The sequence below is a fragment of the Periophthalmus magnuspinnatus genome, chromosome 2, assembly GCF_009829125.3.
Source record: "Periophthalmus magnuspinnatus isolate fPerMag1 chromosome 2, fPerMag1.2.pri, whole genome shotgun sequence".
NCBI classification, from domain to species: Eukaryota; Metazoa; Chordata; class Actinopteri; order Gobiiformes; family Gobiidae; genus Periophthalmus; species Periophthalmus magnuspinnatus.
The window spans coordinates 8,689,758-8,712,157 of NC_047127.1; the positions used below are offsets into that span (position 1 = coordinate 8,689,758).

Below are 22,400 nucleotides of genomic sequence, written 5' to 3' on the forward strand. Positions count from 1 at the left end.
AAAGGAGACGTATTATGCAAAATCGACTTTTCAGAGCCTTTAACCACGCTACAGTCGTTTTTCTTTCTCGTTTACCCTTTTGAAGTTGTATTTAACGCGACTCATGCGTGTTTCAGTAATCTGTGTTCTCCAGTATTCAAAACGTCATTGCACCCGGTTTCACCTCCATCGATACACGCCCACTGTGACGTACTTACTTCGATCTCCGGTTTTATTTTCTTAATCGGTGATAGGCATAGGATTCGGCAACAGATATCTATAGGAAGGAACTTGCATCTCCACAAACCTGACTCATCAAGCTCTTTGGAGAATGTCTGTGTGATCCCCCAGTCGTCCAGGGCTGATCCATAGTAAAAGCCAAAAGTAAAGTCTGTCAACTGGGTAAAAAGTTGTAGGAGTGAAGACGTTTCGCTGCTCCTTCAGTACGCTTTTGACGTTCTATTTCCATGGAGTCATCCTGGCCACCTCTAGAAAGTTACGCAGTATTAATGACAAGTAAAAATCTACTTATAATTACAGGAATTCAAGATCAAGATTGGGTTTTTTGTACTCCATTTTGTCCTAGCTCCTTAAAAACTTGTCTTAACGATGTCAAATCTCTGTATTCTCTGGTATTCAAAATGTCATTGCGCCGATCGACTCCCGTTTTCGCCTCCATCGTTACACGCACACTGGGACATACTTACTTCGATCTCCGGTTTTATTTTCTTAATCGGTGATAGGCGTAGAATTCAGCAGCGTCACGTAGTCATTTTGGTACAAAGACAACTCGCAAGCCTTCTGCTCGCTTGCGTGATCTGCAGCTATCCATCGGAGGGACGTTGCACCTCCACAAACCTGATTCGTCAATCTTTTTGGAGGATGTCTGTGTAATCCCTGCGTGATCCTCCAGGTCTGATCCATAGTAAAAGCCAAAAGTTAAAGATGTGAGCTGGACAAAAAGTTGGAGTGAGGACGTTTCGGCGCTCATCGTTCAGTTCTTTGGCGCGTATTCCAAAGTACGGTTTTGACTTTCAGTTTCCATGGAGTCATCCTGGCCACCCCTAGAAAGCCACGCAGCGTTAATGACAGGTAAAAATATACTAATTGCAAGAAGTGTAATCATGATTGGGTTTTTTGTACTCCATTTTGTCCTAGCTTCTTAAAAACTTGTCCTGCGATGTCAAATCTCCGGCCTAACATCTGCCCACCCCACTCTCTTCTGTCTGACCTTTTTATGCAAATTCAAATTAAATCATGAGCGCTCAGCCACAGTAGAGAGAAGGACAAACTGGGAGATAATGCGATTTGGACCAACAGAGCTCCCGTAGTGTCTCGCCTGCTCGCCCGCGGCTTTATTAAAATGTCACATCAACTGTAAGCGCCGGCGTCGGAATGCGCCGAATCAAGTTTGGAGAGGCTTCCAACTAAAACGGGACCTAATTTGGTTTTGAGTAAAAACTGACATCTGGTCCGGTTCCGGCAGAAAAGCTATTAAAATGCAGTGGAGGGAGAGGGGTATTAGTGCCCTCTCAAGTGATTTGGGGTAATTTGGATTTTTGGTTTTGTGTGTGGGCTTACGAGATGTCAGGACTGGCCAATCTCAAACAAGTGGGATTCTTTGTAAGAGGAATGGAAAGGAACGTATTAGGCTGAAGTTTTTGACAAGTTACATTAGTCAAGTAATTACTACAGATGGAACTACGACTACCACCAACACTACTGCTACTACTGCTACTGCCACTGTTACTACTATGACTACTACCACCACTACTGTTACTACTACTACTACCACCACCGCTGTTACTACTATGACTACTACCATTGGTACCACTACTGTTACTACTACTTCTACCACCACTACTGTTACTACTACCATTGTTACTACTTCTACCACCACTACTGTTACTACTACATCTACTACCATTGTTACTACTTCTACCACCACTACTGTTACTACTACATCTACTACCATTGTTACTACTTCTACCACCACTACTACTACTACTACTACCATTGCTACCACTACTGTTACTACCACTACCACTACTACTACTACTACTACTACTACTACTACTACAATAATGCTGGCATGAACAACCACTATTACTTCTACTAGAGCTCATACAACTACTACAAGTGCTTCTGCAACTACTACTACAACTACTAATACTCTGGCTGCACCGTGGCTGAGTGCCTCGATTCCCGGTTTCTACTACAACTCATACAACTGTTCCTACTTCTACCACAACCACTTACAGCTAAAGCTAGTACTGCTCACATACACTCGTCTGTACTTGTTTACGATTCTTTCTTGAAAACATGAACTCTCTTCCCTCTCCTCCTCCCTCAGGACTTCAGTTCAGAGCCTCATGACCCTCACATGGCTGATATCAAATCGATTCCTCCCCCGTGTTTGTCCCCGACTCGTCCTCCAACATGGACACCGCGTTACAATCTATCAGACACGCTCATGAAATACACGCTTTGTACTTGGACTGCATGATTTTGAAAAAAAAAAAAAAAAAAAATCGAAATGCGTAGATTTTTTCTGAAATAGCTTTTTAGATATGTGTCTATAGAGTAGAAATATGAACTGGTTAACTAATACAAGAATCCCATGTGTTGTTTGGAGCAGTGGTGGAAGAAGTACTCGATTTTGTTACTTAAAAGTACAGATACTAGAGCAAAAAACTAAAGTCAAAAATGAGTAAAAATCTACTTAAGTAAAAGTATATACTAGAGCAAAAAAAACAAACAAATAAAACATTACAACTCAAGTTAAATAAAATAGGTGAAAGTATTAAAGTACCTATTTAAAATGTACTTAAAGAGTAAAAAGTAGAAGTATTTAGCATAGATTTTGAGATCTAATAGAGCTTCAAATTTATCAGATTTATGCTGAATTTTGTTCAACAGAAAGAGTTGAATGAATAGCTTTTTTTATTTGTATATTTTTGTTTACTCAAATTACGACCATGTTAAAAATAAACCCTTAGCCTTTTCAGCAGGTCTCAAACTATAAAAAAAAAACACAACAAAAAAAACTTACTTTTCAGCCCTGTTCAAAAATGTAGTGGAGTAGAAAGTACAGACATTTGTAGAAAAGTAAAAAGTATCCACTTAAAAACAAAGTACAGATACCTAAAAATTCAACTTAAATACAGTACTTTACTTCTTATACCATCTCAGGTTTGGAGAGGGCTAAACAATAGATAAAATGAAATGTTTCTATAAAAAATGTGTTTTTAGATGGTTTGAAATTACAAAATGGATTTAAACAACACATTTTCAGGAGCGAGCATTACGAGCGTTCATGTTTGATTTTCATTTTTCAAAAAAACTGAGGTAGCCTATGACTAATGTTATTTGAGAGAGACTTGTTAAATAAGTCTAATTTGAGCAACAGAGCTTCAGACAGAGCAGTGCCTCCTGTTAGCTACATGTTTACAATGATTATCTGAAAAAGGTACCAGTTTTGCAGCCCTATTTTGTGCCATCTCTCTGCTCTCTCCAGCACACTCCCAAACCATTCCGGCTGTGGGGATGTTAGCCATCGCATCGATTGTGGAAGATGCACGGCCTGTTTATGTGTGCGGAGAAATATCGTAATGAAAAGAGCTTCACATTTATCCAATTAGCACAAACAGACAAATGAGGCGCGATGGCAAAAACCCAATTTAGCACTGAAGCAGAGAGCATTTATGCTAACGAGACCCCGCTCGGAGACTTCAGCCGGCAGTTTTTTGCTACGTGTGGAGACTGTAGCGTAATTTCTGGGTTATTTCTTGCACAATACAATAGGTGTTTTCAGGTTCTTGAATGTGATTATGTCATAGTTTCGAATGGGCCACTTTTCGCTATTGTTAATATTGTAGAGGGGTGGGACAAAACCGAATTGTCACAAAATGAGGCAAGACCATAGACTGTATAAAGAACTGGACTAAGTGAGTGTGACTTCAGCCATAGCGTTCGGCTCCAGTCAAATGAAGCTCATCGAGGCTAGCAGTTATAGCGGCGAATTTGGAGCCGATTTCCGTATTTGGAATTCTGACCGTGAGTATCATAGCAACCAAAGAGCCAATCCGGAGCGAGGCTGTTGAAGTTAAAGCCTCTTCTCGCTTGCACCGCTGCTGTCAATCAAACCAGTTGCTATTGTCGGATATTAATGTTCATATCTTGATTTACGGACACAATAACGACATAAAAATACCAGGATCATGTAGAGCGGGTTGATACGAACGTTTAAGACCAAAATGACGAGCCTGACAGCAGCAAATCCGAAGACAGGGGCGACAGGTTTTTAATAGAAAACGAACTGGAGTCTTTTCCTTAGTATCAAAAATCGAATTTCACCTTTAACTTCACTCCAAAATGTTTCTAACCTCCGTGCAACTTACCTCTCATAATTTCATAATCACACATTGTACATATTGCAAATGCCAACACGGAAATCTTTCTACTTAATCTCATGCTTTTACGAACTCCTGAACCTTAACCTCCATCTGTGCCTGTGGAGCCTCCTGCCTCCCTCGTCAGGCCAGACGTAGCTACCTGCTCCGTCAGTGTGTCCGCTAATGGAAAGGTACAGAGCTTTGATCAAAGACGTGATGTGGGCAGAAGAATCCATTTGTCCGGGGACGGTTGACTGGCAGCGGGGGAGGGTACGGTTGTTTCTGTCGGTTCGATGGATGTATACACCTACCACCCCAGGATTGGATTAGCTACCAGCTATTGAGCAAGGCATTTTTGTTGTATAAATGAAGAGATAAGATGGAAGTAGGGTGACATTTTTGTAATTGGCTCATCATGGAGACCGGCAAGTGGCACCTGTGAGACCTCCATCAGCGAAGTTACCCAGTGCACCTTTAAATGGCGCTGAGGCGGAAAGCATTAATTTGTTGTTCAAGCTAAGGTTTATTAAGTGTTTCTTGTAATCCTTATTATTTAAACACACACAAAAAAAAATCACAAATCATGATCGACCAATACGTGGCAATAAATAAGTAATTGCTATATAGCCTAGCCAAATTTGCAAATGGTAACGGTCGCGAACTAGTTAGCAAAATAAGAGTTCAGTTGTCGGGGTTTAGGTTTTAAAAATGAATAAAGAATGTAAAGTTCACAAACTCACAAACTCACAAGAATCCATTTTGAGATACTCCAGCTGTAAGGGTCAAATTCGCCTCAGCAGTGGGTGGACCAATCACAGAGCAGCACTGAGGTTTGTGCGCAAGCCAAAGACGAAGCGGTCAACCAACCGAAACAAGCATAGTGCTGACAAACGTACTTCGCCCTGTTTCAAACGTACTTCAGCCTATTTTAAATGCACTTAGGCCTATTTTAAACGTATTTTGGCTTGTTTTAAATGTACTTCAGCTTGTTTTAAACGTACCTCAGCCCATTTTAAACGTACTTCAGCCTATTTTAAATCTACCCGAGCTTGATTTAGTGAAAATACAACCTTGTTATTTTGTGAAAAACTGCAGAGGGTAAGCGCTGTGTACATTTGTGGACAGGGAAGATGTCTTTGCTTGTCTCTCAACTGGATTTAACGAAAGTGCGTTTTTTTGTCTTGTTTTGCTGTTGTGACGCTTCAACCAATCAGATTCAAATATTACGTTCTGCCTTTTCCCGGTCGCGTTCAGCTAGAGCCGTTCCAGATTGATAAAATGTGTAGACCTCAGAGTGACACACATCGATCTGTCGTGAACCAGGTTAGTCCCCATACCCCTTTTTGAGAAACGTACCCCACCTGCTCAGGTTTGATTAACAGCTACCAAACTTTTACTTTTTTTTTTTTTCCATCCTCACTCTGGTGCACACGGATTTGCAATGACTTTCACATCATTTGAGTCGGAATGGGGAAGTGGTTACAGTCCCTCCGAGTCATCCGACATGCTTCAATGCGACCATCCGGCTTTGGAAACCGCGGGGGGAAGAAAGAAAGAAGAGGTATTCTGCTATAGTGGTTTCATATGCGCGCAGTCTAGTCTCTATACACTGTATCTTAGGACTATTTCGCTCCAGCAGGCAGGTCTGACAGGGCCACGCAGGGTTGCTTTGAATTGCCCTGCGCTAACCCCTATTTCAAGTCTGCCTGAAGTTTGATCTGAGTTATTTCATGTCAAATTGTTAGTTTGCTGAATAAAAGAGCCAAATGTGTAACAGGAGAAGTGTTTTTATGAAGTCTTAATAGCTCCAGTCGAGAATTGATGGAAGATTCACTGTTTGAAAAAAAAATATGCCCAAGTTTATGATCCACAGAGGTTGAGCCGTGTCATTGTTTCTTACAGACTGGCTCTACAAATTTGCCGGATTCACGTTATGGCTTTAAGTCCTTTAACTGACAACTATCGCGTCTTTGGGGTTGAATAATGGCACCACTTTCTGAAGCTATTAAAGCTACTAAAATATTTCACTCCAGTATTTTGTTTCACGTGGATAGACCCAGTAATTACAGACAAATTAGCTTTAAACCAGGTCAACAAATCTCCGATCTGACAGTTAAAAATGACTCACTGTGGAGAATCAAGACTTTCCTTAGTATCAAAATCGAGGTTGATTTGTGTCCTCAGATACGAGGTTAAAGTCTTCAAATCTGTTATAATTTGGCGTTTTGGTTCTCAAGACAATTTTCCAATGTGAAAGCGGAATGATCTTCACACGAGTCTCTCATTTGGGTTGCCAGTTTCAATGCTAAAATCCCGTTGCTTTGAACTTAAAAGGACTTTCTCGGATTTGAATTGTCACTACGTAAAACCCATATGAATTTTGGAGGTTCGAGCTTGTCCATATGAACTGAGAATGAGAAAAACTTGTAGGTGTCTCGTATCTGCAGTTTAAGCGACTGGCAACACAGGTTCAGTTTTGATTTTAATATTTAATTTAATATATAAGACCTCGGGCTAAATCCAACAGAGAGTGTCCATCAAACAGGTCATTCTTAATATGACAAATCGGGCAATAAACAACCGAGGAATGAATATTTTATTGAATATCAACTAAAATCTCTTCTAATTTAGGGAATCAATACTCAGGAACAGGTCCCTCAAATGGAGATTAATGCAGATTCAGAACTGCAAAGGAAAAAGACAATTTCAAATACAGAGTTTGAGTGTTGAGTGTTGTTCTTGACTGATCAACAATCTAGCCAGGACTCAATGAACAATATAGACTACCCTGGGCTGATTAGCAAATGACTGGCAGCTGCAAGTAAAACAGGGAGGTAGCAAAAGACGGACCGGAACAGGCTGGGAAACGGAGCTGGACTGGGGATAAATGTGTAAACCAGAATCAGAAAACTTTTTATTACCATTGTCAGTGAACACAGCTCACAAACTAGGAACTCTATTTGGTGATAAACTGCAACATAAAAACACTGAATAAGTACAAATAAGGGCAGGCTTAAAAGATATGCTTAAAAATAAAACAAAACACCTAGAGGTAGATATATACGACAACATCAGAGCAACAGTGCAAACACGGCTTATTAAGGTGACTGGTATTGTAAAGTGTGCAGTTTAGAGCAGATATTCTAAAGCAGGGGTGTCAGACACATTTTCACTGAGGGCCACAACAGCAAAATGGCTGCTCTCAAAGGGCCAGGTGAAATAAATCTAACTATTTTCTTAACTTTTCAATTAACTGTTTTTGTATTTATTACTTATTCAAGTTACAAATATTGCACATGCATTTTCCTAGATGTAAAAATATGGCTGTGTAACTGTGTATCTTCTGGTAAAATCACATTTTAAGACCATCATACCTTTTAATTTACCCCATCGAGGGCCACATAAAATGAAGTGGAGGGCCACATTTGACCCGCGGGCCTTGAGTTTGACATGTGTGTTCTAAAGCGTCAATGGTACAGACGGAACTGTGGCAATATTATCTTAAAAATATACATTCATAATTGGAGTTTTTAATATCAGATTGCATTCATTGTCCGGACAACAGCTGCAGATGTTGTCCGCGCAGACGGAGATGGAGGGATGGTTGTGTACATACTGCGGAGGTGTGGTTGGCTCTGGTCCAAGCATGTTCCAGAACATGCACCTGTGAACATACAACAGAAATCACCCTCCAATGGGCCAATAAGTGCTCTTTTATGGCCCATGCACAACAGGCACTCTGGGTGTGGAGGGGTTGTTAAAAATGTGCAGTCGTATTAACATGCACAATTGCCTGGACATAACACAAGAGGCAGCAATTATCATTCCACAAGTCAGCCGTTCGTGTTTGCTTGATTTTACGTATTAATTGGTATGCGCTGTGTTTTATGACTTTGGAGTAATGGACTTTAATGCTAATCTTTACATTTATATTGCTGTTTTGGGGTAGTATTTAAATTACCCATTTTTGTGACGTCATAAAACAGATATGATTCATTGCAAAAGTTGTATTTAGAAGATTAAAAACACACACACACACACACACACAAAACTTTCCACTGGGCTGGTTCACATTGACTTCAACCTGAAATCCCCAACTTTTTTTCCTCATAAATTCATAAATACCGTTTTTATCCCTAGAAATTGCTGCATTATCGAAGCAGCAGTTCTATGTAGAAACCATTTTTTTTATTGCAATTGAGTCACTATACAACGCTTCAGGATGAGAGCTGATTGGCTGCACGTGGGTGGTCCAACCTGTTTTACTTTTCTGTCTAAAAAAGATGTGCCAAGAGGTTTGTGAGAGATGGGGACTAATTAGATTATAATATATACATTTTCACGTTTGGAGAATCAGATACCCCAGTTTTAAGGTTCCTATACAGTTATGTTCTTGTGTATGTGTTTTTTAACTTTGGCTAATGTTGTTCCCTCCTCAAAAATAGTTTAGTTCTATCACTCCCTGGATCCCAAAATGGCCAGTTCCACCTTCTGACATCATTAGGTGGTAAACCAGAAAGCTTTAAAGGGCCCATATTACACTATTTTCTGATCTATGTTATAATGTTGTTTTCTCATCAAAAACATACCTGTAGTTTTGTTTTATTTCATTTGCACATGTTTAACACACAAATCCTGCATATTTAGGCTCTGTTCTTCTCTTAAAATAAAAACACTCTGTTCCACCTTGTGATGTCATGAGGTAAAACAGGAAGTGCTCCACTGTGTTTGTAAACTCCATACATTTTCACTAGAATCATTTGGATAATTTCAGCCCTGGAATTGTCAATCTCTACTAAACAAAAGGAAAAAAGGTAGCTGTTAATTTGAAAAATACAACTTCATGACATCACAAGATGGAACAGAGCATCTTGAGCTTTAAAGATGTAACAAGTAACAATATTCTAACATGATTTAAAGCTCAGAAGAGTCAATTTTGTGTAATGTAGGACCTTTAATGCCCATTATAGCCTTGTTTGAACTGTTTTTGCGCACATGACAGCTGTTAATTTGGTATATCTTAAACTCAGAACTTGTATACACATAACTTTAAGCCATGAAGTGTAAAATACCAAGACTAATTATCGAAAACTAGTTAAAAAAAATGAAACTTCTATAAGATCTTGAAAATAAATATATTCAAATAAACAGCCACAAACACGATAATAATTAGATTCCATGCTACGATATAAACAGCATAAATAAACAGTAAATTACTACATGGTTAGCTGATAATGAGTCACCTTTTATAGCATTAGCGAATCGATGCAGTTATTAGCTACTTTCTGCTAGCTTTACCATGTGATTCATTTTCCTTTCGGCTCACATAATTACAAATCTGCTGGCATTGATTTTGGTCACACATTCTCAGCATGTTCGGCCATTTAAAAAGCCTCCCCATCCGAGGCATACCACGCGCTACGTCCCGCCTAGCCATCTCTACCTGTTGCTAGGCAGCCTTGGCCAGCTCGGAAAATTAGCTTTGGCCTATTTGTTTGGTTAGCTGTCGTTCTGAGCAAGCTAATCCCACCTCGAGGGAGTCGGAGCCATCCAGAAAGCCATGGGATCCAAGTGGTTTGTCTGCGGGGCGGGCGAAATTGAGGAAAATTAATAACTTCACATTTTAAATAGTAATTGAGGAATATTTTTGAAGTGTAGTGCTCTTAAATCCATCTTTTAGCCAAAATCAGGCTACAATAAAAGCATGTTTTTCGTTTTTTGTTTTGTGTTTTTCATCTCCACAGTCTCTATGAAGAATGTTCCAAAGTATGGCTTTAAGTTTTGATTGGTATGGAATTCTACAGGTGACATGCCACCTCCAGAAAGTTACAGAATGTTGCTTTAAGATACTTCTGTGGAAAAATGCAAAACAAAATGAGACCTTGCTGTAAAATTAGTAGAGTAATCTGATTTTGCTTAGACCTATAAAAGATATATATTTTTTATCATTTGTTTATTCACTTATAATTTTATGTTTTGATAGATTTTAAAAAATAAAATAAATTTGCATTATTTTTGTTGATATTTTTGGCAAATATTACTATGTAAAAAAATTAATTCATCATCAGCTGACTATATTTATTTCTCAATATAATGCTGTAAACTAATTTTCCAGTTAGAAATCAACTCATTTTTCATTTTCATACTTGGCATATTTTCAAAACAGCAATTTCAGTATCATCTTGTCAACAATACATCTTCCACCGTTATGTGTTCGTCCAAAAGATTGAAAGAAAATATATAATAGGCTTTGAAAGACAAGGGCAATTTGGTACGCGTAAACACCCGTGCTTGTTGATGTCATCCGAAGCCATCCATCAATCACCCCGATAAGCGATGGGCGGTGACAGCAGCAAGGACGCCCTCTGCTCCGGGAGAGGGCGGGGTAGTTTATGTAGCGCTCGCTGGAGATCACGGCTGAATCTCCAGTGTTGACTTTGAAAGTGCCTGAAATATGATACGCTAGACTTGTCAAGATAGACGTGAGCGCTTGGAATTGGTTGTGGGGTTACCATTAGCGATAGCATTGCATTGTTTCGCTAAAGGTTGTTCATCGGGGTGAATGATTTGGGAAAAATATGTAAATGCATTTTGTGAGATTAGATTTGGTTTTTTTTTGTTTTAATATCACAATTCTGTTCAAAGTTCACATTTTCAACGCGTCCAGAAGAATTGACAAAAATACAAAAATATGAACTGATCAAACTAATGCAAGAATCACATTTCAGAACATTTTTGAACAGATTTAAATATAGGATTTTTTTTTTAAGCAGAATAACAGGATATTTTGTTGTTTCTGGAAGAAATTATGCTACTTCAGAAACTGCAGCCTTTGCGATTTGCTAATTGTGTCCATTCAAATTTCAATTTCGATTTAACGATGATTAATCATGGAGACTTATAAGTTAGACAGTTTGGATTTGCATTGAAAATTAAAAATTTCAGTTGAATGAAAAAAATTCTGTAGTTTGCATGTTATTCCTGTGTTCCTCAAGGTTGTGTGCTTTCCACCATCAACTTTAAAACATGAACTTTATACTTTTATGATAGCTACCACTCCTGACCAAAATCCTCGTTCAAGATCTGCAGATTTCCAACTACATCTTATGCAAACTTTGATCTTTTTACTTTTTTTTTGTTCAAGACCAAAATAGCCAGTAGCAGAAGTAAAAGAAGTAGGCAATGTAATAGGAATTGTCTTGTAAAATTGTAAAATACACATAGATGACTGACTTGGGATCCTGAAACTATTCATGACAATTACCACATCAGAAAAAATTCACTTTTGTGATTTTAAATGTTCAAATAAAACTAAAAGACTAAATAGGAATGATTTTGGATACAAGAATTTAACATTGAACCATGACTACAGCAGATAGACACAGACTTGATTAATACAATATGGGACCAAAAAATTCTGTTTTTTTCATTTGAATTTATTTAGCTGTCCATTTTTAGAAATTTAATGAATTTGATTTTTTTTTCTTATATTTTAAAGCCATAATATAAACCTTTCTGGAGGTGGCAGCTGCATGATAGAGAAATAGAAAGTTAAACCCATACTTCAGAACATTCTCCATAGAGATAGATATGTTTTTTCCTTACTGTGGAATGTTATAACCAAAGGAAGCCAGATTTTTGGAAATGCAAGGCTGCTCAGAGTAAAGACTATTTTCCAGCTAAAAGGTTACATACTATAGCTTTAATCATCTCCTACATAAGCATTTTTGAATCTCCGCCAGTGTATTTTTTGCCTCGTGCTCAAAATAACATTGTTTCACATACATTTCCATTGATTGATTGGAATATTACATTTCGTCTGCCATTTCTACAGATTCATGCAAGCTCCAGTCAACCCCTAACCCAGCGTAGCAAAGACGTCTGAACAGGCCAGACCTCATTGGCTTCCATTCCACTTGAACATGGGATAATCCTATATGTCAAACGCTGCCATTCCTCACCACTTGGCATATTATTTCTGACAAGCCACCTTAAAACTTCCTCATTCTCCGGAGACTACTTGCGCACGGGTGAATCCGATTTTGCTTAACCATCCGAACGTTCCGGGAAGTGCCCCCCAAGTGATTAAACAGTACCAGTGGGAAAAGTCATTTATCTGGCTGACAGGGTATCTCTCCTTCCCCATTGTTCAGTGTGTGTTTTAGCCTTAATGGTCGGACGGCAACCCTTTGATTAGCCGATTCTCCTGGCACTAATTAAGATCCGAACTGCCAGGGAACATATGTGGGCTTGCCGGCCTGCCTCTCCAGCACTGGTACAGGCTAAATTGGGAAACCGGGCGCTGTACTGTAGGCGTACTGCAGGGAGGAAAGGGACAATTTGACAACTTGTACTCAGTTCCAACTCGTAGAAGAGAGAAATTTGCAGGAACAAGTACTGCTATTCTTGTTTAAGTTTTTCAGGCTTTTAAATCGATGTACAGATGCAGTAGCTTTGGTGTTTAATGCTGTGTAACTTTTATGTCATGTTATACTAGCAGTTTTAATGAGGTTAGAAACAGTAGCATCTAACATTGAAGCAGTAGTGGTAAGTAAGGAAGTAAAAAAGTAAAAGTACTATTCTTTTTTTTGGTATTTGTAAATTTAAAGTGGGTACTTCACTGCGTTTGAAAGTAGGTATCTGTACTTTTTGCAATGGACTGACTTGCTTGAAGGTATTGAGTTCAAGTCCCAGTTGAGTAATATTTAGATGAATATTACCCGTAAAATTAAGAAATCGTTTTAGTTTCTTCCGTTGACCTAAAATCAAAATATGTCTGAAATACATTTACTTTTTGAACTCTAAACTGTAACTGTATATTTACTTATGCCCTGTGTTGAGTGTTTGCCCTATGATCAGAAGGTTGGCGGTTCGAATCCCACACTCGACATAAACATCATCGGTCGAGCAGTCAGATCTACTGACCAACAGGTTGACGGTGCAATCCCAGGTCCCACAAATGAATGTTGCCGTTGTGTCCTTGGGCAAGACACTTAAAACCCACCTTATTGTCTGTGTACAGTGGCGTATGAATGAATGTGTGTGTGAATGGGTGAGTTTTCCCTTGGTTTATCGTATTTGTTCACATACAGTGATCGTTATAGTTACATTAGATATTGTTGCATCCCTAATTTCAATATTTAAATATGAAAAAATATGAAAAAATATGCAAATACAATTCCCACACGTTTGTAGAAAGATTTTATAGTCCATATTACTGATAACAACTCCACAGAACCCAAAGTGGAGGCGTCGCGGGCTGACAAGACAACCTCACTAAAGCAGGTCACTGGCACAACACGGATTAGCCATAGCCACTCTGCTAGTATTTTTTTATAATGCTCCTGTTATGCAAGCTAACATTTGACTTTCCACACCCCACTGAGAAGGAAGAGGCGTAACTTTGTCAATCTCCAATTTTTTATTTCATTTTTTTTCTTCATATTCCCACGGCAACCCTTTCAAAACAAACCTGAGCATTGCAGATTAGCTTAGCCCAAGCCACTTAAAATATTGAAAGACGTCTGCTAATTCTTCCTCGCCACCGCACAACGCCTCTCCGAAAAGATAGAGCGAGGAGGAAGAGGAGGGTGGGAGAAAAAAAAATGGCTGAACTTGCTAACCCCGGCATGAGTAGCAGCTGTTTTGCGCGGAGAGACGTGCCAAGACTGTTCACCCCAATTTCACGCAGACAATGTACAGCTAGCGAGGAGATAGGAAAGAGGTTATGAACGCGTTGACTTTGAACTTTACCTCGCGTTGGTGGCATCGAAAGTAGAAAAAATCAGTAATTACAGGGCAAAAAGTGAACCGAGCGTTGAGATTTGGGGTAAAGGTTAAAAAGTCTGCAAATGGGCCTTTTTGGAGTTAATCAAGAGGTTAAGTTACTTTTCATAATGCATTGGTGGAGTTGTTAACAGGAAGCTAAGGTTGATTTGAACGGTATTAAAAGGCTCAGTTTGGAAAGTTCAGTTAAGGTTTGGTATTTTAAGACAGATTTGTTACTTAACATTTTTGGATGTTTTTATCGCGTTGAAAAACGTCCAAATCTTGTGTCGTTACTGTGACTGGGCTTGCATCTCCACAAACCTGACTGGAGGAGACCTTCTTCTTGCTTTTTTCCATGGATATATTGTTCCTTTGGCTATAATATTCCACAGTATGTCACAAAACCCATCTACCTCCATGGAAAATGTTCTGAAATATTGTTTTAACTGTCTGTTTCCATGGAATCACGCGTCAGACTTTGCACCTCCAAAAAGTTGGATACTGTGTCTATGAAATTGCATTTTTATTATTTCCATAGGTGTTCAATCCAGTCAGCAACAAAATTACAGGATTAGGATGCATTATGACAATTAAGATGAATTTAAAGTTTTAATGTGAATTATCTTTTAGAAATATTTGAATAAATTGACCCTATGGAGTGAGTACCTTTCCATAAAAAGAAGTTAAAAGACATAAAAACAACACACAATTACTAGAGTCAATACGATATGGCAGTCATTTCAGCCCCAAAAAACTACTGCACCTTAAAACTTCAACATTATAACCAAACGTATTTCAGATTTCCAACATTTTTTACTTTTTACATACTTTTATTACTATTTTTCTGTAGTACTTTTTTTTTTTTTTTTGCACATTTCTACCTCCAAGCACCTCAGTCAAACCCAAAATGTTCTCATTTTTTACCCCCATAAAACCGCTGCTTCTATTCTTACCACATTCGCAGGTACAAACTCACACATAAACTCGATAAACTTTCTCTCCCTCCTTCTCCCTCCGTCTCTCCCTCCCTCCTTTCTTCCAGTGGCTGCACCAATGAAAATTATTGATGTGCTCTCTTATAAAACAGTGGCTTCTCCCTCAAGTATTCCTGGCAACATCGCGGGCCGAAAATAGCTGCGTGTCGACCCAAATAACTCCCCCTTCTGGAACGCGTGTGCTAGCCGGGCCACAACGACGGGCCACTGGCAAATGCTAATTGGCGCGTTTTACATCGCAATCATATCTAGGACAAGAATACATGGTAGTAGTTGTGGTAGTAGGACAAGAAACATGGTGGATATTGCTAACTTTTTCAGTAGGTTCATAGAACGGGTCACGGCTTATGAATACCTTAAATATGTTGATACGCCATTGACAAAAGCTTATAGTTATACGGTAGTGTATTTAAAATTTGTCTAGACGTTTTTGAAAGTTCTAAAAAACAAAAAAGAGTACTAATGATTATAAAAGAACACACAATTTTGTGGCTTTTGTGTGCTTTTGGTCACCTTGGGATAAGTATTTCACTATTTCTAACTTAAAATATTGTCGGCATTCAGAAAATATACTAGTTCAATGGTTTAAACTGCACAGGAGACAGCTGGAGTTTTACCTATGACGCCACAATCCAGTCAAAATTCAAATAGAGCTTTTATGAATGCTCAGAGAAGACGACTTTGGATGAATTGATTAATGAAACAAATGTGAATGAAGCAAAATACAACTTTGACAGTATAACATGGATAAAAGTAGGGATGTATTGATCCGATACTGGTATCTGAGATTGGCTGCGATACAGAAAAATTTGCTGGGTCTGATATTGGCTTCCAAATATTGATTCAGGTGATATTTTGATTGGACATAAAATTGATGTAATAAGACAAAGTACACGAAGTTATTCTGTAGTTTCTTTAGCGATTAATAACAGCTACTTAACATATTTGGATCAGTTTTGTCTTATTTTATTTCTGTATAAAGGAAATAAATGCAGTTTTTGTTCTTTTTACTGGTATCGGTTGATATCGAATATTGGCAGATACTTAACGCTATTGCATTGAACTCTATCAAAACTGAAAAAGCTGGATTGGTGCATCCCGACATGCAAATAAAATAAAGTTTTTACAATTAACAGTTGTAATGCTGATTTATTCTTAATTACAAAAACATTGGACATGAAGGACAGTTTATTTATGTTATTGACCATATTCACCCCGCCCACTTTTACTGTAAACGCTCCCAAACCATGCTTTCTTTGTGATGGTACTTCCAGTTAAGCGGGAAGCCCATTCATTGGATTCAGTGGAATTTGGGAAAAATGTTGCCGTTAAAATCTGATATAAATGGCTTTGTAGTCCCTATAAAATTTATTTGGTGTCAAGATCAGCAGCCCCGCGCAAAAAAACAAACCCGAATGACAATGGCGGCGCCCACGGCAACGTCCGGAATAAGGTGGATAATTTGTTGGTGGCTCTCAAGACGATTATCCAATTCCAATTCTGGAGTTTCTGAGCTTGTCCAAATACTGAGAATGGGATAAACTTGTCTTGTGTCCTCTATCTGCAGGTACACTTTTTAAAATAGTGAGTGAGAAAGTGCAGTCGACATACACTGGATTTAAAGCGACAGCATGTTTTCTTAGTTGTCTTTTTTTTTTTGTTGATTCTCCAAACACGCGTAAGGGGATTGCATAGTGAAAGATTTATACGACAGAGCGCGTTTAGTTAAAAGATGAGGGGAAACAGATCCAGCGGGGTGTTGTCAGTGATTTTAAGCTCAAATTGCGTGCCATGATTTGAATAATAGATCCGGGAGGAATTTTGATTTATGTTTGCACTAAAAGAAGAGAGGAACTGGAGTGGGGGACGTGGTGACATTCAGGAACAGCGATGCATTTTAGGGAAGATGTATTTAGTAAGTAGTTTGTTAAAAAGTAAATAAAAAAGGAAGGAAGAGTTGTCAATGAATTCTAAAATAGTGTAGTACAATCTAGTTCTTTCCATGTTTTTAAGAAACGTAGTGTTCCACAGTATGGATTTTAATTCATCTGTCTCCATGGATACAAGCAGATGAAACCACCAGGTCAAGTTAAAGGTCAGATCTGTGGAGAGATGACCCCACTCACAGTGAAATTGAATAAATGAGTTTAAATGACATACTGTGGAGCATGACAGGCATTTCCAAAATCCATATATATTAAATTTGTTGTTACTATAGAAACAATATATTTGAAAGCCACAGTATGTAACTTTTTAGTCAAAAAATAGGCAAAATGTGTGCAAAATATATTTTTTTCATCATCTTGTTCATGTTTATTGCACTGAAAAACATGTATCCTTACGCTGTGTGGGCTTGTATCTTCACAAACCTGACTTGTTTCTGTGGAAATGTTGTGTCTTTGGCTATAATATTCCACAGTATGGCATAAAACATATCTATCTCCAAGGAGAATGTTCTGAAGTATGGTTTTAACTTTCTATTTCCATGGAATTGTGCAGATGATGTGCCTCCTCCAGAAAGTTACATACAACACCTGTTAGTGAATTCATGCAAATTTGAGAAGTTTAATGCCATACTGTGGAACATTCCAGGCAGTGTCAACATCCATATATGTTCAATCGGTTGTTACTATAGAAACAATTCCAGACCAATCATACTGACAGCGCTGGACTTATTCTCATATTTGCATATTTACCCAGACTCCTCCAATCACAATTCCTCCACAAATCATTAACATTTCACAGTTATGTCACCACGCGCCGCTTTCCTTTAAACTCCAATAAAGAAAAGACAAAAAAAACAAGCGTTACGTTTTCATGTCGCCATTTGGAAATATTCGGTCTCTTATCAGCGAACCGCCGCCACTCCACGCTTCTAACCGCAAACGTGACCGCATTACCAAAACGTATCCCTCCGCCGCCATATGACTACCAACCGAGCGCTATTCAGTTTGACAAGGAAACCGAGTTTTTACGCTCCACTGTTCTCTTTATCTTTCCTCTCTGTTATTTTCAGTCACCCCTTCACCCCTCCTCTCCTCCCTCCATCCCTCGCTCTCTCTCTGCTTTTGTTTCTTCCGTGCCTTTTCCAGCCAAGTCGGTCCATTCTCTCGCCCCGTCATTGTATGCAGTAATGAAGATTAGCCGGGCTGCCGCTCACAATGAGGTCCGAGCAGAAAGCGAAACCCCCCCCCCCCAAAAAAGCGAGCAGCCCCAAAAGCCGGATACAAGCTGCTCACCCCTCCATAGACCCGGCGTCACTGCCAACCTTTGCAAATACCAGATTTACCATAATGTATATTGTCTATTGTTTTTCATTTGGATTGTTATGATTCCTGACCCACGAACCAGTAGATGCCCAGATGGTTTTTAATGACCAGACTTCAGTTTACGGTATCGTCAGAACATTTTCTTTGATAACTGGTCATAGTGATCAGAAATTAGCGTTTTCACCTACCCCCTATCCCCGCCTTCTGTGTGTGAGCTTAATAACGATTTTTCATAGTCAGACTGATATAGGATTTGAGCGACGGTAGCTCATTTGGTAGATTGTGCACTGATCTACAGGTTGGCGATGCGATTCCAGCTCCGACAGATGAATCCTGTTGTTGTATCCTTGGGCAAGACACTTAACCCGCCTTGCTCCTAGTGTCTGCGTACACTGGTGTATGGATGAATGTATGAATGGGTGAGTGGTTTCTTCATGTAAACCACTTTGAAAGCCTTGAAGATGGAAAAGAGCTAGATAAAAATACGACTATTTACCATTTACGGTTCTGACTTTATTGCAACGGTGTTCAAAGTATGACCCGTGGACTAAATACGGCCCTCAAACCAATTTTTGGCGGCCCGGTGTTGAACTGACCCAACAGATCGTAGGCATAGCTTTTTACTACAGATTCAACTATTACCTCTCACTTTGCATTGTGATATAGCTAAAAAATTACTGTTCTAAGACTTATTAAAGGTAGAGGGGGCTCTGTTGAAGCTTTGTTAAATGCACCAATCTTAATGACTCACTGTATCAACATCAGTCTGTGGCCCTTCGCTTCAAATATGTTTCAATATGCAGCCTTTGGTGAAAAAAGTTTGGACATCCCTGCTTTATTGTTTACTTTTAAGGAAATTGCTCCTCAAATTGCCTTTGACCCATTCCTCAACCAACAGCATTTGTCCTGCCTTAATATGACCATCTCCTGATCTTGAACCAGCAACTTGGTGTTGAGGACCTAGCGTGAGGTTGAACTGTAGTGGGCTTGTTGATTGGTCGATGCATTGGTAAAGGCGTTTTAAAGTGTGTTTGGTGCTTCAGTAACACAGCACTAGGCATGTCGCTTTAACAAATTTTAGTGTTCCGAATATTGCCAGAAAAACACCACGATTTAATTATTATTCACAATTACTGACACCAGGATAAAACAACAGTGAACTCCTGCATTTTCATGACTTTCGATTAACCTAATAATCCCGACATCGCTACACAACACCAGAAAATACAAGCGAACTCAAACTGGTGCGTGTGAAACAAACTCCAGCTGTTAATTTTGACGATTCTCCAAAAATCACACCATTCTCCAGTTTTATTTTCTTAATCAGTGATACCCGGAGTTATTTTGATGTGCAGTTATCCGTAGGAGGTGCAGACACTTGGTTGCGATGATGTTTCCGGCGACGTTAGCTCCCGTTGGGCTCCGCAATTTTCCAACGCTCATTTCCAGTGAGCGGACTCGTTTCTTTAATCGCCGTTTTAGGTGAATATTGCAGTTTAAAATGTCCAAAATACAACACAATGATCCCTGGTTGTCATAGATTACAACTGTATAGCCAACACAAGCACAATACGTCTTCTCAAAACTACCCAAAACGCAGATAATGCCTTATAATTCGAGTACGATATTGCACTTTCTATATTATCCACCATTGCCAGATACAAATACCCACTTGCTACTTCCTACTAGCCAAACTCTCTTCTCTTCCCTCCCCTCCACACATGTTGAAAGCTAGCCTCTGATTAGATTAGGATGCTTTTGACAGGCGAGCGGAGCAGCTAGCCACTCACTCACTCCGCGATAAACAGCCGCTCAGCCAAATCCAGTTATATGGAGACAGACTCCCCTCCCCGCTAGTGCTACACGGATAATCCCCTTCCTATACCCGCTACCGAGCAACCACAGAATCCTACAACATTCCCAAATCTTGGAATAGGTGGCAACGTTCACGTGACATCACAATATTCTATGGTAGAATTTGTTGTTAGGCAAAAAATTTAAGAAAGGGAAATTACTAGTCTATTTTTATTTCTAGTGTTAAACGTGGATGAAGTTTTGAGTGAACCCCTTTATCGTTAATATCTCTGTAAATACTTGGACTATCCACATGAAACAAAAACTGGCACAAAGTTCTCAAAGTCGGTATAAATAAACTAAAGTTGAATAATCTTTAGAACTTTACGTCATGGGATTAATATGACACATTTCTAGGGCCAATCTCTAACAAGTAATGATAAAAAAAACTGCAAATCGACCTTAGAGTTTTATAGACCCCTGTTCTTCATCTGAAATTATGTCAATCCCAATGTATCCCAGTCGTACATGTCCGCACTTAAAGGTTTTTTTGTGTATTTTCTTTGTATTCTGACTTAGTTTGGTGGGATAATACCTGTGGTAAATATTTACGTTATCATAGTTTACATCGATTAAATGGAAAAGTGCAAAAATACAGGAAGTAGCGGCGAGTTCTAAAACGGAATACCTCAAGACCGAAAATTCCATCAAAATTTTCGGACACTTTACACATAAGGAACACATTTTTAAGGTTTGGCCCTTCGTTGCTAGGTAACAGTTATGGAATTACCTGTGTAGCGACGGTAGCTCCGTTGATTGTGTCTGTTCACTGATCCAAAGGTTGGCTTTTTGACGTAAAACAACATCGGTAAAGAATGGTCAGATCCGTTGACCTAGAAGTTAGCGGTGCGATTCCAACACCCCCAGATGAATACGGTTGTTGTGACCTTGGGCAAGACACTTAACCCAGTTTACCCCCAGTGTCAGTGTAAACCGGTGTATGAATGTGTCTGTGAATGGGTGAGTGGTTCCTTGATGTAAAGCGATCTGAGTGCCTTGAAGGTGGAAAAGCGCTATATAAAAATGTGCTCATTTACCATGACCGTATCTGCTACCTGTGTCCAACCAGGAAATAAATGGATAAACTTAAAGTGAAATCGAGGCAAACACCCACTTGCAAATCTATGTTAACTATATTTTGGTTAAATGAGTAGTCTAAACTGGCATATGCTCTTCAATCTTGTTAACAAAGCTATTTTCCCACATTTTCCACGGGTTGTCAAGAGTCGTAAAGGTTGACGTCTTCATATGAACTGGTGCAAAGTGAGGTTGTAATCTTGTCAAGTGGTTTTAAGCGCGGAGGAGAGGAGGATGTTGTCGGTATGGAGCCAAGCGAGATTTTTTTTTATTTTTTTCGTTTTTCTCCCCGCGAGCAGATGTTGACTGTTTGTACAACTCTATGTCATCATCCGCAGCCGTCAGAAGCGCTCAGTGTGGCGTTCGGATGAGAGGCAGTGAAAGGGAAAACATTTACATTTGAATCAGTTTGAATAGCTGTGGTTAATGGGGGATAATGACGATGCATACGCTCAAAGCCAGTTTTTAATCACCGACGTTGGCAATCGAACAGTGTCTTCACAACCTTGCAGTCATGTTTGATTGGCAGTTTTGATGACTAAGGTTTTCCTTGATGGAACGCCAAGATTTTCCCGTAATTGATGACTAAATAGGCTTTTTTTAGCCAGTCAGGAATCTTTGGGATAGTACACTAAGGTGGTCTATCAGCGCACATAAGACATGCAAATTACGCAATGGATGCTTTGAGCTTAATCCATTTTTTGTTTTTTTTTGTTTTTTGTTTCATTGATTGACTAAATTTGGCTAAAATCTCCATGGAAATTTTACGGAATTCCCATGCTTTTCAAAATCTTTGGGATAACAACTATTTGACATGCTTTTAAGGCAAAATACGCAATAGATATCTCTCCGTATTATACAGAGTTACACAGCTATACAGTTATACAGATTGATATCAGTCTGATCCCCACTCCCGCCAACGAATCAGGTTTGTGCTTTTGATGTGAAACGAAGGAGCCCATTGGACACCCATCACTTACAAACAAAATGACTTTTCTGTCACGTCAGGTTAACACAGTTCCACGATATTTTCAAGTCCCCTATGATATTTGTCTTTCTTATTT

At 39.1% G+C, this 22,400-nt stretch overlaps 1 protein-coding gene across 1 annotated transcript in view; it reads left to right on the forward strand.

Annotated features, from left to right (window-relative positions):
• The window catches only part of klf7a (Kruppel-like factor 7a), a 91,112-nt gene that overhangs the window by 12,101 nt on the left and 56,611 nt on the right, over window positions 1-22,400 (forward strand). The gene's annotated exons all lie outside the window — the stretch shown is intronic.